Raw genomic sequence first — 16,176 nt, forward strand, 5'->3', positions numbered from 1 at the left:
AGTCCAAGGATGAGGACTTCATGTTCCTGACTTTTGGGCTTGAGACTCTCCAAGACAGAGTAACTAGGGAACAAAGTCCTGGTAAAAGTAAATGAATATTTCTGTGAGATGTACTCATTGTGAGCAAACACCCCTTGGAAGGAAGGTTCATTACTTGGGGAGGGTCAGGGAAGGCTTCATGGAAGCAATAATGATTAACTGGAGCCTCAGAGTTTGGGAGGACTTTTAAACAGAGCTGGCTGAAGAAGGCATAATAGTTTGTATTCAGGAGAATTATTTTGTTTCAGTTCTGCCACTAAACTAGCTCTATCCTCAGGCGTCAGGTGTCAGGTGAAGCCTAATCTGGATGTTTCCTCATCCTGAAAGTAAGATAAGGAAGTCTTCTAAAGCTGTTACTGTTCTTTGATTCTGGATAGAGAGATGACCCGGGTTCGATCCCTGGGTCAGGAAGATCCCCTGGAGAAGGAAATGGCAACCCATTCCACTATTCTTGCCTGGAGAATTCCATGGACCTAAGAGCTTGGTGGGCTATAGTCCATAGGTCACAAAGAGTTGGACCTGACTGAGCAACTAACACACACACACACACACACACACACACTGTAATGTTGGGAGGAATGCAAAGTGCTTGAGTCTGGCAGCACCAAAAGAGAGAGACAGCAGAATAGTGAGAATGGCCTTACTCCATTATTTAGTCTTGTACCAGCAAGACTTCTATCACAATCATTAAGTAGGTATCTTATACACACACACACCTGGCAGTGCTTCGTTCATCTGGTGACACGAGCATAACACTCGGAGAAGGCAGTGGCACCCACTCCAGTACTCTTGCCTGGAAAATCCCATGGATGGAGGAGCCTGGTAGGCTGCAGTCCATGGGGTTGCTACGAGTCGGACACGACTGAGCGACTTCACTTTCACTTTTCACTTTCATGCATTGGAGAAGGAAATGGCAACCCACTCCAGTGTTCTTGCCTGGAGAATCCCAGGGACAGGGGAGCCTGGTGGGCTGCCATCTATGGGGTCACACAGAGTCAGACACAACTGAAGCGACTTAGCAGCAGCAGCATAATACTACATAGAATCGTGTCTGATGTCACCAGTCAGTTGTGAAGTACTTAAGATCTGTATCCACAGTCTTCATCTTGATCTCTTCAATAGCACAGAGACTTTTCCACAATAGGCACTTAATAGGTATGTGTTGAGTAGATGGGTGACTGTATAAATGAGGATTTCTTTGGAATCAGTTTAACGTGTCTTCAAGTTGACTTCTAAGTAGTTCAAAATGCTATATTGTCAGTGATCCATCCCACTTTCTCTATCTTTAAAAGAAAACATCTCATATAGAACACATCGTTTACATGTCACTGAGTTCTCACTCAGTGCTTCTCAACAGACCAGAGTCCATTCTTTTAATTCTTGTATCTAACTTCATTTACTCTATGAAGGGAAATGGGCTATCATCAGAGAGTAGCTGTCTTTAAGCAGTGAAGCAAAAGAAATTAAAAACACTAGCAACAAAACAGAAAGAACCTGGGTTCAGAATGAATTTTTAAAATTAGCCTTGTTTACACAGACTCTTTACCAATGACTGAGAAAACCGTTAATGAGCCAATCAGCAGAAATTCTTTCCAATGCCAGTTGTTCATTGAGCTCATTATAAGATAATGTTATTTGACTAAAGTAGAAGTCAGGAAGGTAAGGTTTTTCATAGCCAACACTAATGCAAATACATTAACATTACCAAAGGAGTTTGCAAATAATTAGCTGTCAAAAAAGATTATGTATTAAAGCACCATTCATGAAGTGCTGTAAACCAAACATTTGCCTTTTTTTTTTAAGTATGCCCGTTCTGATTATGAGGCCTTGCCTGGTGGTTCAGCGGTAAAATAATCTCCCTACCAAGGCAGGAGACACAGGTTCAATCCCTGGGTTGGGAATTGAATCCACTGGAGAATGGAATGGCAACCCACTCCAGTACTCTGGCCTGGGAAATCCCATGGACAGAGGAGCCTGGAAGACTACAGTCCATGAGGTCGCAAGAGTCAGACCTGGCTTCACGATGACCACCACTGCTCATGAACGTGCTGCCATCCGAGTGAGAAAGACGAGAAGCCACTGACTGGAGGCTGAGCATCACTGCATTATTCTTGGGCTGCTGTCACAAAATACCATCGACTGTGTGGCTTAAACAACAGAAACTTATTTTTTCCCAGAACTCCCAGATCAAGGTCCAGCAGTCAGTTGCCAGTGAGGGCTCTCTTCCTGCCTTCTCACTGTATTCTCAAATGGCAGTGAGAGCCATTTGAGGCATTGTGATGGTCTTTTATTCAGGCATGGAAACCAACATGAGTGCCCCTCACTTATGACCTCACTTAACATTAATTACCTCTCAAAGGCTCCATCTCCAAATCCTACAACATTGAGGGTTAAAGCTTCCACATATGAATTTGGAGGGACAGACAGACTGAGTCCATAACAACCACTGATGTATCAATGAAGGGACAGAAAAGATGGAAGCTGGCTCTGCAAATAGTCATCACTGATTGTCTTAAACTTGCCTCTGCTCTAGTAGGAAGCAAGAACACAGTTTGTATACACCCTTCTCTTCTGCTGTAGAATCTTCGGAGGTTCACAATGGAACTCCCTTAGCACAGAGATCAAAGACTTGCGTCACTTGAGTCATATTCTTTGAACTTCACACAGGCAATAATATCCTGTCCATTCCTAAACAAACATTACCTTTCTCCAGTTCTCTTCTTCCACTGTCATTTTATTGCTCCAAACCAGCATCAGCTGTCAGGACTACTACAGTAATCTATGAATTGCTGTTTCCACACCCCCTTCCCATCTTGCTTTCCTTCCATCCATTCTCCACAAAGTAGTTACGTCTCCCCTGTGGAAATCCTTCGGTGATGTTCACTGTGGTTAGGATAAAGGCCAACACTTTACTGGCAACCTCCACTTTCAGACATGATGGAGTAACAGGGACCAGGTATAACTCTGCCTTATAAAGGACAAAATTATGAAAATGGTTTTTCAAACATTAAACAATAGGCAGCACAGTGTAGTAATCCTCAGGGAAGGGGAAAAAATAAGTTGAGCCCTCTAATCGTCCTAGCTTACTATCTGGGAAGTTTTTAGGACACTACAGGAACAGTGAACCCAGAGCCTGTAAGTCTCACTAAATTAAAGAGAGAAACTTCAAATGCTGGGGAGACCTAGGCAACTAGAATTTACAGAGTAGAATATACCAGAGGAGAGAAAGCAATCTAATATAGATATAGCATTCCCAAAAGAGAAAGGGAAACAAACAAAAAAAAATAAATGATGGCTAAAGTTTTCCACAATTTAATAAAAATTACAAACCCAGGTGGTTCTAGTGGTAAAGGACCTACCTGCTAATGCAGGAGACATAAGAGACAAGGGTTTGATTCCTGGGTTGGGAAGATAACCTGGAAGAGGGCATGGCAACCCACTCCAGTATTCTTGCCTGGAAAATCCCTTGGACAGAGGAGCCTGGAGGGCTACAGTCCATGGGGTTGCGAAAGGGTCAGACATGACTGAAGCGACTTAGCACGCACACACTCACAAGCCCAAGGGGCTTTCCTGGTGGACCAGTGGTTAAGACTCCATGCTCCCACTCTCAGGAGGGCAAGTTCGATCCCTGGTCAGGGAAATAAGATGCTGCATGCAGCACTGCATGGCAAACAAACAAACAAAAAAAAGCCCAGTATTTAAAAAAAAAAAAATGTAGAAACCTCACATTAAAGCACATCATGATCAAATTTCTTAAAGCCAATGATATATGCTGCTACTGCTGCTGCTAAGTCGCGTCAGTGTCCGACTCTGTGTGACCCCCCCATAGATGGCAACCCACCAGGCTCCTCCATCCCTGGGATTCTCCAGGCAAGAACACTGGAGTGGGTTGCCATTTCCTTCTCCAATGCATGCATGCATGCTAAGTCGCTTCAATCACGTCTGACTCTGCGACCCCATGGACAGCAACCCACCAGGCTCCTCTGTCCACAGGATTCCCCAGGCAAGAATGTTGGAGTGGGTTGCCATTTCCTTCTCCATTGATATGATATATAGACCATCTTAAAAGCAGCCAGAGGGAAAAGACACATTACAAAAGAGAAAGATTGATATGACAGCAAAAATTTTGTCAGAAACAGTGAAGTCAGAAAACTGGAATATTTCTAGAGTATTGAAAGTACTGTCAATGTACAATCCTATACCTAGGGAAAACATCCTTCAAAAATAAAGGTAAACATTTTTTTAGACATACAAAACTTAAAAATTCAACAGCAGAAAACCATCCCTACAGGAAAAGTTAAAGGCAGAAGATAGAAATCTGGAACCATGCAAAGGATTGAAGAACATTGGAAGTGGTAGCTATGTAGCAGAGGGAAAAGAACAGGAGATTTTATTAATTTTAAAGTCACTTTAAAGGAAAATTATTGAAAACAAAATAACTACAATATATTATGGCATTTTATAACATATATAGAAGTAAAATATATGGTAACCATAGCCCAAAGACTGAGGAGAATGGGAAAATTAAGTATGCTGTTGGAAAGTTCTTATACTATACCTGAAGTGATATAAAATCATTTGAAGTTAGGCTGTGATAAGCTAAGGATATACCTTATAAATCCTAAAGAAATCACATACACATACATATATACTTAATAAACCAATAAAGGAAGGGAGACAGAAAGTACAAAGAACAAATGAGACATATAGAAAACAATGGTAATTGATATGTTCATTCTTTGACCACAGTGAAGTTAAAAATAATATCAGAAAAGTATCTGGAAAATTCCATACATTTATAAGCTAAATAGTACACTTTTAAATAACACCTAGTCAAAGAAGTGACAAGATATTTTCAACTAAATTAAAAAGATAACATCAAAATATGTTGAATGTAGCTAATGCAGTGCTTCCAGGAAAACTTACAGCATTTAAAACTAGGAAAACTCTAAAATTGATTATCTAAACCTCCTTCCTTCTAATTAAGAGATTAGAAAAAGAGGAGCAAATCAATCCCAAAGTAAACAGAAAAAAAGGAGCAGAAATTATGAAAGAGAAAATAAATAATAAATCAAGGAAACCAAAACTGAGTTATTTGAAAAATGAAATTGATGAACCTCATGCTGGAATAATCAGAGGACAAAGAGAGCTATTAGCGATAATGGAAATGAGAGTGAAGGCAACTCTACAGTAGAGCGATCCTATAGACATTAAAAAGAGTAAGGAAATGATCATGAATAACTTTATGTCAACAAATTATATAAAGTGGACAAGTTCCTAGAATAGAAACTATCAGCTCATTCAAGAAAAAATAGATAACTTGGAAAATAAATTTTTGTGTATTGTGTTTATGCCCTGTAACCTGACAACTTATTTGTTCTTATCATTTTTAATGGATTTCTTAAGATCTTCTATATAAAAGATCATATCATTCACAGACAGTTTTACTTCTTCCTTTATAGTATTGCTCCCTTAGAACACCTAACACAATGCTGAAAGGCAGACTTCTTGTCTTTTCTCTGATCTTAGGGGAAAGCACCCAGTCTTTTACCTTATAATATGCCGTCAGCTCTCGGGTCACTCCTCAGGAAGTGGTTTGGGGTATGCCCCCAGTCATGCTGAGATAACAGTGGTTTTGATAGAGTCGTTTTCCTGTCTTTCCTGGGACACACCCAGGCGTTACACTTCACTAATTTCCAGCAGATGGTTCTCTTGTTGTTAATTTATGACTGGGCATAAATTGCTGTTCAAATTACTCCAGTCAAGGCTCATTTGAAGGGATAGTTTCTGCCGTCAATGTTTGATATTTGTTCTGACTCCAGGAGGGTTCCTCCTGCTTTTTGTTTGTTTGTTTGTTTTAGCAGTACCCCGTGGCACGTGAGATTCTAGTTCCCTAACCCGGGATTGAACCCACACCTCCTGCAGTGGAAGCACAGAGTCTTAACTACTGAACCCCCAGGGAAGTCCCCCTCCTGCTGTCTTCTTTCGGGTTCTCTTCTGAAAATTCACCAGGCTGCAGTTTAGCATGTATCTTGAATCTCTGTATCCCTGCACTGTCCCTGTGAATACTCTTAGCCTTGGTCTTCTCCGTGGTCTGCTGCTAATAAAGTCGGTTCCTTTAGTAATTATTTTTTTATGACCTCCTTCTACTGCCAGACACTGTCTCTGAGCCAGGCATCTGAAAATGGGTGGGGCATGATATGGCAAGCTGCTCTTTAAATAACACCCTCATTCTAGGAGCTGGGTGTTTGTAGGGGTGTGGAGGGCAGCTGCATGGTGTCCAGTTGGCTTGCCTCTCCTGGCATGGGACTACTGCTTTATAAAACAGGGCAAGGATGCTCAGGATCTCAGTGTTGTCTGAATGTCACACTCAAGGTAGAGCCTACATTCCATGAGTGGGAACTGGGCAGAAGAGAGTCCCTACCCCTCAACCACATTCAACAAGGACTTAGCCTCAAAAGAGGTAGTTAGGGACTTCCCTGCTGGTCCAAGGGTTAAGAATTCTGCCTGCGAACACAGGGGACATGGATTCGATCCCTGATCTGGGAAGATTCCACAGTCCTTCGGGCAACTAAGCCTGTGAGCCACAACTACTGAGCCATGCGCCCTGGAGCCCGTGCTCCATAACAAGAGAAGCCACTGAAATGAGAAAACTGCACCCCACAACGAAGAGTAGCCCCGACTTGTCGCAATTAGAAAAAGCCCACCGGCAGCAATGAAGACTTAGCGCAGACAAAAGCAAATAAATAAAAATTAAAAAAAAAAAAAAAAAAAGAGGTAGTTAGGGGCAGGATGAGAAACGCTGATGTTTTGCTCCACCTAGAAAACCCTCCTACTGGAAGCTGCAGGGATAGGGAGCCCTGCAGCTATGGGGAGCACTGTCTCTGCCTTGCTGAGTTGGGAAGGAGGGAGTGGTCTTGGTTCAATACCACAGATTCTTGTTTTTCTTACTCAGTTTTCATACATTTTCTTGAATAGATGTTTCTTCTTTTGTTGTTTGTGTTTTGCACCGTTCCTAGAGGCTTGAGGTGGTTGGGTTTTTAAAAATAATTTTCATCAATTTCGCTGGTGAGTGGGTGAGTGGAGCTCCTCTTACTATCATGGAACCTCCAGCTGCTTAAATTTTTAAAAAGATGTTTTTGTGCAAAAATGCAATGGTCCAGAAGAGTCTTTGTATAATGTTTGCATTTGATTAAAAAAAATAATAATTAAATAGGAATCCCTTAGCAGTCTAGTGCACTATTAGGACTCTGCTCTCACTCCTGTGGACCGAGGTTCGATCCCTGGTCCAGGAAGTAAGATCTTGCATGCTATGCCGTGTGGCCAAAAATAAAAAACAAAAAAAGACAAACTTGTAATATAATATTTAAATATAAATTATATATAATGTATGTATAATACAAATAATTTTTTAAATTTAGATTAGGGTTTTTTGAAGGTATATACATGAAATAGTAGGAAATATATTTTTCTTCTATCTTTGTTGTACATTAATCCTTTTTTGTGCTCCATTTTTTTCTCATTACATTAATATTTACAAATACTAATCTTAATATTTTTTCTCATTACATTAATATTTACAAATATTAATCTTAATAGAAAAGGGGTTTGTAATTTTTTTTTAATTCCTTCAACTGTGAATTAAGCATTACTCCAAATACACATGTTGGCATGGTTAGTTTTTTATTATATATTAAGACTATAGGAAAGTGATTTACTAGCTACATTGTATTCAGTTCCTTAAATAAAAGAAATATTTTGTCACTGGATTTAGAACTGCTTGTTCTGAACTTTGAAGTCACAACCTAATTGTCATCCCTAACTCATTGTTTATCTAGCTATGTATGCTGTTAAGGTCCATGCCCTAAGTGCTGTGAGTGTATTTGTTTTATTAAAATAGATGATTAACTTAGGGGGCATACTAAAATCCCATTAATCATAAACAATTTTTTTGATTAACTGGAAAAAAATATTTATAGTTCATTACCTAGTTTATTAAGCACGCACTGTGTGTTAGGTGTTCTGCTTTTGAGATATACATAGCAATAAAAAGTAAGTTGAAGATAAGCCAAGATTTATCATTAACTAGTAGTAGAAGTACAAATTATCTGTTCTGGATACTTGGAACATTCATCCTTGGCCCTTTAAATGACTTGGGCGCATAATATAACACACCATAAAGAAGAATGAGATTCATTAAGTATATACTGTATGCTAAACAATTAGTTTAATAAACATATACTTTAATAATGCTTAACAATCTGATATCTCACTTAATCTTTGTAGCAGAGCTATGAAGCAGATACTATTTTGTAAGCAAGCAAACTAGAGAAATCAAGTAAATAACTCAAAGTTATATGGTGGAGCTAGTATTTAAATGCAAGTCTTGTGACTTCAAAGCTAATTGTCTTTTTAAAACTTTTTATTTTATTTTGGAGTATAGCCAGTTACCAATGTTGTGATAGTTTAAGGCGAACAGCAAAGGGACTCAACCATGCATATACATGTGTCCATTCTCTCCCAAGCTCCCTCCCATCCAAGCTGCTGCATAATATTGCAAAGCTCACTGTCTGAACTGTAAAACCAAGGTCCTAATTCAATACTACTCATGATTGGACAAACTCTTGAACAATAATTCGTTCAAATAGTAAGTACCTAGCACTGAGTGAGTTAATATATGACAGGAAATGTCATTGACAGTAACACAGACATATCCTTGAAGATATATGCTACACTAATAATTACCAAGCTCTTCGTATTAGAAATCTTTTTTAAAATTTTCTTGGCTGCATCTTGTGGCTCCCAGGTTCTTAGTTCCCCGACAAAGGATTAAACCCATGCTCTCTGCTGTGGAAGCTCAAAGTTCTAACCACTGGACTGCTAGGGAATTCCCCAATTAGAAATATTATGTAACAAAATAAAGGTGATCAAAATATGGCAGTACATTTGTTGCTGCTCAGTTTTTTAGTCATATCCAACTCTTTGTGACCCCATGGACTGCAGCATGCCAGGCTTCCCTGTCCTTCACTGTCTCACTATCTTATGAGCTCAAACTCATGTCCATTGAATTGGTGATGCCATTCAACCATCTCATCCTCTGTCGTCCCCTTCTCCTCTTGCAATAAATAAATATGTCTTAAGGTCATCTCTCACATATATCACTTATACTGAGTACATGTACTGCAAAGTTTTCACTATGCAATGATGATATGATTTTAAGATGAGTCTTGCAAAGTATTCTTTTTTATTAAGATATAACTCACATATGGAAAATTTATCCTTAAAGCATACAATTCAATAATTTTTAGTATATTCATGGGAATTCCCTGGCAGTCCAATGGCTGATACCTTGCCCTTTCACTGCTGAGTGCCAGGGTTCAATCCCTGATTGGAGAACTAAGATGCCATAAGCCATGTGGCTTGGGCATAAGTAAATAACCAGAATGAGAAGTGAGTTTTTGTAATTAATTAATTCACTTATTCCTGACTGCCTTGGGTCTTTGTTGCTGTGCGGGCTTTCTCCAGTTGCAGTGAGCGGGCTACTCTCTGGTCGCGGTGCTTGGGCTGCTTGCTGTGGTGGCTTCTCATTGCACAGAACGGGCTCTAGGGCTCTCCGGCTCAGTAGTTGCAGCTCACAGGCTCTAGAGAGATGGCTCAGTAGTTGTGGTGCATGGGCTTAGTTGCCCACAACATGTGGGGTCTTCCTGGACCAGAGATCAAACCTGTGTCCCCTGAAGTGGCAGGCAGGTTCTTAATGACAGGACCACCAGAGAAGTCCTGCAAGTGACCATCTTCATTTACTGAAATGTCAGCAACAGTCTTTGTCCACACATCCCTGAAGCAGTGACGATAATTTGATATCTGCAGTATCTTGATATCCCAGGAAAAAAGCAGCTAAGTGGCAACAAATTGAGGGTACTGCTCAAGGCTCTCAGGTACAATTGTAGTCAGCACAAGGTTCCTAAACCTTAAATGTAAGCCTCACTGATGTTCTGTTCTAGCAGTTTCTAAATCTAGCAACATTATGAAATCATTTAGGAAGCTTATTGCCAAATGCAAAAGAGATGGAAAATTTTTGTACATATCTTACAAGCAATTATTAAATTATATAGTCTTTGGCTTTCCAGGCACCAATTTATAACAGGCTGCTGCCAAATTACAACTGAAAAGGCCAAAGGAACTTAAAAACACGAAAAAAAGTCTGCATCAATAAGTAGATAGGATCCAAATTCTCTGAACTTAAAAAAAAAAAATTCTCAGTATTGAACAAGACTAGACTAAAGACAAACATGCCAGAGATGACAGTCAACTTCCCTTCCAGAAAAACCAGGATGTTGGTATGGTAAGTAAATAGAGGAGAGCTTGGCAGAATCCAACTATCAACCTCTAATTCAGTGGAATAAAGAAGTGGCAGAAAGGGAGTTCTTGGTGGCCCAGCAGTTAGGACTCTGCACTTCCACTGCTGTGGCCCAGTGTCCAACCCCTGCTCAGGGAACTGGGATCCACAAGCCACGAGACTCCACCAAAGGTGGGGGTGGGGGGAAATGGCAGAAAGAAGAATGTCACAAGACTTCAGGGGAGAAGTCCAACTTAAGGCCACACTTAAAAGGCCTTTAAAAGCCACAGGAATTGGAAGGCCTCAAGGCAAGCACACGCATACCAAACATAAGCCAGCAGGTGAGGCGGCATTTCCCCACTTAGGAGCAAGTTGCAGCAGGAAAGACACAGAACACAGCCACACCGACTATACGGAATGGTAGTTGGGCCAAATAAGAAGTTAGAAAGCTGACCTTGGTAGTGTGATTTCACCAGACATGAGAAGGAAACACCCAGGATGTTGGATTATGAGCACCGACATGCAAACTGACACCAAAATCTCTCCTGCTTGACTGGAGAGGATGTACTCAACAATAAGACAGTGTACAGTGTGGAGATCCAAGGAGGCTCTCTTTCCTTTGTTTTTAAGCAAATATTAGAGTTGAATACGGAGAAGGCAATGGCACCCCACTCCAGTACTCTTACCTGGAAAATCCCATGGATGGAGGAGCTTGGTAGGCTGTAGTCCATGGGGTCGCTAGGAGTCGGACACAACTGAGCGAATTCCCTTTCACTTTTCACTTTCATGGATTGGAGAAGGAAATAGCAACCCATTCCACTGTTCTTGCCTGGAGGATCCCAGGGATGGGGGAGCCTGGTGGGCTTCCGTCTATGGGGTCACACAGAGTCGGACACGACTGAAGCGACTTTAGCAGCAGCAGCAGCAGCAGACTTGAATAAATCTCTTTTCTTTCAGGAATGAAAAAATACTGAAAAACTCAAAATGGAACCTAAGGGACAATTCTGCAATGTAAATGAGAGAACTGACTAGCAAAGAGCGATCTATTTTTCAATCCTAATCCCCCAAATATTCAGAGTGCTTACTGTGTGCCAAACACTGCTCTAGGCACTTGAGGATATTATGTCAATGGATCTTGTTCACATGGAGCTTATACTGGGGGAGAAAGAAGAGACAGATACCAAACAGAGATTTTTAAAAGTTCAGTTCAGTTCAGTTAAGTCACTCAGTCGTGTCCGACTCTTCGCGACCCCATGAATCGCAGCACGCCAGGCCTCCCTGTCCATCACCAACTCCCAGAGTTCACTCAGACTCATGTCCATCAAGTCAGTGATGCCATCCAGCCATCTCATCCTCTGTCGTCCCCTTCTCCTCCTGCCCCCAATCCCTCCCAGCATCAGAGTCTTTTCCAATGAGTCAACTCTTCGCATGAGGTGGCCAAAGTACTGGAGTTTCAGCTTTAGCATCATTCCTTCCAAAGAAATCCCAGGGCTGATCTCCTTCAGAATGGACTGGTTAGATCTCCTTGCAGTCCAAGGGACTCTCAAGAGTCTTCTCCAACACCACAGTTCAAAAGCATCAATTCTTTGGCGCTCAGCCTTCTTCACAGTCCAACTCTCACATCCATACATGACCACTGGAAAAACCATAGCCTTGACTAGACAGACCTTTGTTGGCAAAGTAATGTCTCTGCTTTTGAATATGCTATCTAGGTTGCACATAACTTTCCTTCCAAGGAGTAAGCGTCTTTTAATTTCATGGCTGCAGTCACCATCTGCAGTGATTTTGGAGCCCCCCAAAATAAAGTCTGACACTGTTTCCACTGTTTCCCCATCTATTTGCCATGAAGTGATGGGACCGGATGCCATGATCTTCATTTTCTGAATGTTGAGCTTTAAGCCAACTTTTTCACTCTCCACTTTCACTTTCATCAAGAGGCTTCTGAGTTCCTCTTCACTTTCTGCCCTAAGGGTGCTGTCATCTGCATATCTGAGGTTATTGATATTTCTCCCGGAAATCTTGATTCCAGCTTGTGCTTCTTCCAGTCCAGCATTTCTCATGATGTACTCTGCATGTAAGTTAAATAAGCAGGGTGACAATATATAGCCTTGACATACTCCTTTTCCTATTTGGAACCAGTCTGTTGTTCCATGTCCAATTCTTCTTTTTTTTTTTTTCCATGTCCAATTCTAACTGTTGCTTCCTGACCTGCATACAGATTTCTCAAGAGGCAGGTCAGGTGGTCTGGTATTCCCATCTGTTTCAGAATTTCCCATAGTTTATTGTGATCCACACAGTCAAAGGCTTTGGCATAGTCAATAAAGCAGAAATAGATGTTTTTCTGGAACTCTCTTGCTTTTTCCATGATCCAGCGGATGTTGGCAATTTGATCTCTGGTTCCTCTGCCTTTTCTAAAACCAGCTTGAACATCAGGAAGTTCACAGTTCACATGTTGCTGAAGCCTGGCTTGGAGAATTTTGAGCATTACTTTACTAGCGTGTAAGATGAGTGCAATTGTGCAGTAGTTTGACATTCTTTGGCATTGCCTTTCTTTGGGATTGGAATGAAAACTGACCTTTTCCAGTCCTGAGGCCACGGCTTAGTTTTCCAAATTTGCTGGCATATTGGATGCAGCACTTTCACAGCATCATCTTTCAGGATTTGAAATAGCTCAACTGGAATTCCATCACCTCCACTAGCTTTGAGCAAACAAAAAAGTTAGTGTATATATTGGAGGGGCTTCCAAGGTGGCTCAGTGGTAAAGAATGCACCAGTCAATGCAGGAAACACAGGAGATGTGGGTTCAATTCCTGGGTTGGCAAGATCCCCTGAAGAAGGAAATGGCAACCCACTCCAGAATTCTTGCTTGGAAAATTCCATGGACAGAAGAGCCTGGCAGGGTACAGTCCATGGGGTCACAAAGAGTAAGACAAACTGAGTGACTAAGCACAGCATAGTAATCCAGGCAAGAGATGATAATGATTCAGGCCAGAGTAGCAGGAATGGAAGCGATGGGACATGGTCATATTCTGGATATAGTTTGAAAATAGAGCCAACAGATTACCCAAAAAATTGGGTAATAGAGCTATGGTTTTTCCAGTAGTCATTTATGGATGTGAGAGTTGGACTATAAGGAAAGCTGAGCACCGAAGAATTGGTACTTTCTAACTGTGGTGCTGGAGAAGTCTCTTGAGAGTCCCTTGGACTGCAAGGAGATCAAACCAGTCAATCCTAAAGGAAATCAGCCCTGAGTATTCATTGGAAAGACTGACGCTAAAGCTGAAGCTCCAATACTCTGGCCTTGTGATGAGAAGAGCTGACTCATTGGAAAAGCCCCTGGTGCTGGGAAAGATTGAGGGGAAGAGGAGAAAGGAGCGACAGAGGATGAGATGGTTGGATGGCATCATGGACTCAATGGACATGGGTTTGAGCAAACTTCGAGATACTGAAGGATAGGCAAGCCTGGTATACTGCAGTCCATGGGGTCGCAAAGAGTCAGACACTATTTAGCAGCTGAACAACAACAACGATAGTGGTCAAGGATGACTTCAAGATTTTGGGCCTGAGCTACTAGAGAGCTGAGGTTGTTATTAACCTAGCCGGAGAAAGTCTGCACAGAAGAGATTTTGAGTGGAAACATCAGGAGTTTGGTTTTGAACTTCTTAAGTTTGGGATGCTTATTGGACATCCAAGTGGAGGTGTAAAGCTGGCAGCCAGATAAATGAGGCTGCAGTTTTAATGAAATGTTTACAATAGAGATAAAATTTGGGAAGCCTTCAAATAGTTTTTAAAAACAAGAGACTGGGACTTCCCTGGTGGTCCAGTGGCTGAAACTGGGCTCCAAATGTAGGGAGCCTGGGTTTGATCCCAGGTTGGAGAACTACATCCCGTGTGCTGCAATCAAGAGTTCGAATGCCACACCTAAAGATCAGGAGCTCTGAAACGAAGACTTGGCACAGCCAAATATATAAATAAATATTAAAAAAAATAATAGTACTTCTGAGGTAGGTACTATTAAAAAAATAATAAAACCTGAGACTGGCTGATGGAGTGAATGATAGAGAAGAGGACAAAGGTCTGACAGACCTTAGGACACCTGAACATTATTAGTAGTCAGGGAAAAGAGGGTATCAGAGGAAAGGAGACCGAGGAATAACAAGCAGCGAGACAGGGGAAATATTCAGTGTCGTGGCCTGGAAACCAAGCAGTCAGCTTTAGAAATTGTGTATCAGATCCTTTCTAGAAAACAGAAGGAACAAATCTTTCTGTTTTCTATGCCCTCCTCCTCATTTCCCCAACCACTTGGTCACTGAAAATGGGAGTGAATATGAGAGGGATACAATTCCTAAAACACAAAGAGTCTACTACAGCAAATTGGGGGAGAGTGAGCCTTGGTTAAGAATGAGCCTGAAGTCTGATTTAGCTAAAATTTGAGGTGAAAATTTAAAAATTCCACTTTCCATGTTTTAATAGTGACGTGTTAGTTGCTCAGTTGTGTCCAACTCTTTGAGACCCCGTGGAACCCGCCAGGCTCCTGTGTCCATGGGATTCTCCAGGCAAGAATACTGGAGTAGGTGGCCATGTCCTCCTCCAGGGGGTCTTCCTGACCCAGGAATCAAACCTGGATCTCCCTCATTGCAGTCAGATTCTTTACCATTTGAGCTACCAGGGAAGCCCAAATAATTGTGGAAAATGGCACTAAATTGCTATCTCAATAACAAAGGTTTTTCAAAAACTCCAACAGATTTTTATTCATCATTTTTTTTTTACATTTCTAGTTTCCATTGCTAGAGAAAACAGTAGTGCTGGTTATTTGTTTTGAGGTGATTTGGTGTGGTGTGGTGTGTGTGTTTATACAGGATTGCACCAGAACAGTTCTGTCTCCTATCTCTTAATTGGTTTAGACAAGTTAGACCAAGTGAAGTTTTCCCATATGCCAAACATAATATTGACTTGACACATTAGTATGAAAAATAATCAATAAAAATGAAATAACAAAATCAGTAACAATCATTTTAAAGGGATGGGTGAAATTTCATGTCAGAAACTGTGATACTTCTAGATATGATATGAAAGACATTTTTAATGTTTTTCTTTAACTAGAGGTTCCTAAACATTAAATTTAAAAGCATAAGGCTGACATTTTTAAAACCTGTGTATTTTAATGAGGATAATCATTACTATATAAGACATATTCTGTCTGCCTAATACAACTGACACTGAAAAAAATCTAAGCAGTTAAGATATGCCCTGGACAGTTTTCCTAACTTTGTTAGGCAATCAAGATGTGTGTGCTGAAATAATTAGGCAGTATCACTATAACGGGGCCATAAACAGTAATGTATTTGATAAATGCCATGCATCTGTAGAAAGGAATGTAGTGTGCTCAATTGCTCAGTCCTGCCTAACTCTTTTCGACCCCATGGACTGTAGCCTGCCAGGCTCCTCTGTCCACTGGGGATTCTCCATGCAAGAATACTGGAGTGGTTGCCATGCCCTCCTCCAGGGAATCTTCCCAACCCAGGGATTGCATTGTGGGGAGATTCTTTACCCTCTGAGCTACCAGGGAAGCCCAAGAAAATGAGTGGGTAGTCTATCCCTTCTCCAGGGGAACTTGATTCTTTACCAGCTGAGCTATCCAGGAAGCCCGAGAAGAGAAGGAATATATCAATGTAGCCTGGAAATATCTGTCCAGCAATGAAGGTGGAATTTGAATTAGGCCTCCAAAATGTGTAAAATGTGGACAAGTAAAAAAAGAGCATTTCACCAGATAATTCTTTGAAATGTTATATAAATCACCA

Source organism: Bos indicus, chromosome 15 (assembly GCF_029378745.1).
Source record: "Bos indicus isolate NIAB-ARS_2022 breed Sahiwal x Tharparkar chromosome 15, NIAB-ARS_B.indTharparkar_mat_pri_1.0, whole genome shotgun sequence".
NCBI lineage: Eukaryota > Metazoa > Chordata > Mammalia > Artiodactyla > Bovidae > Bos > Bos indicus.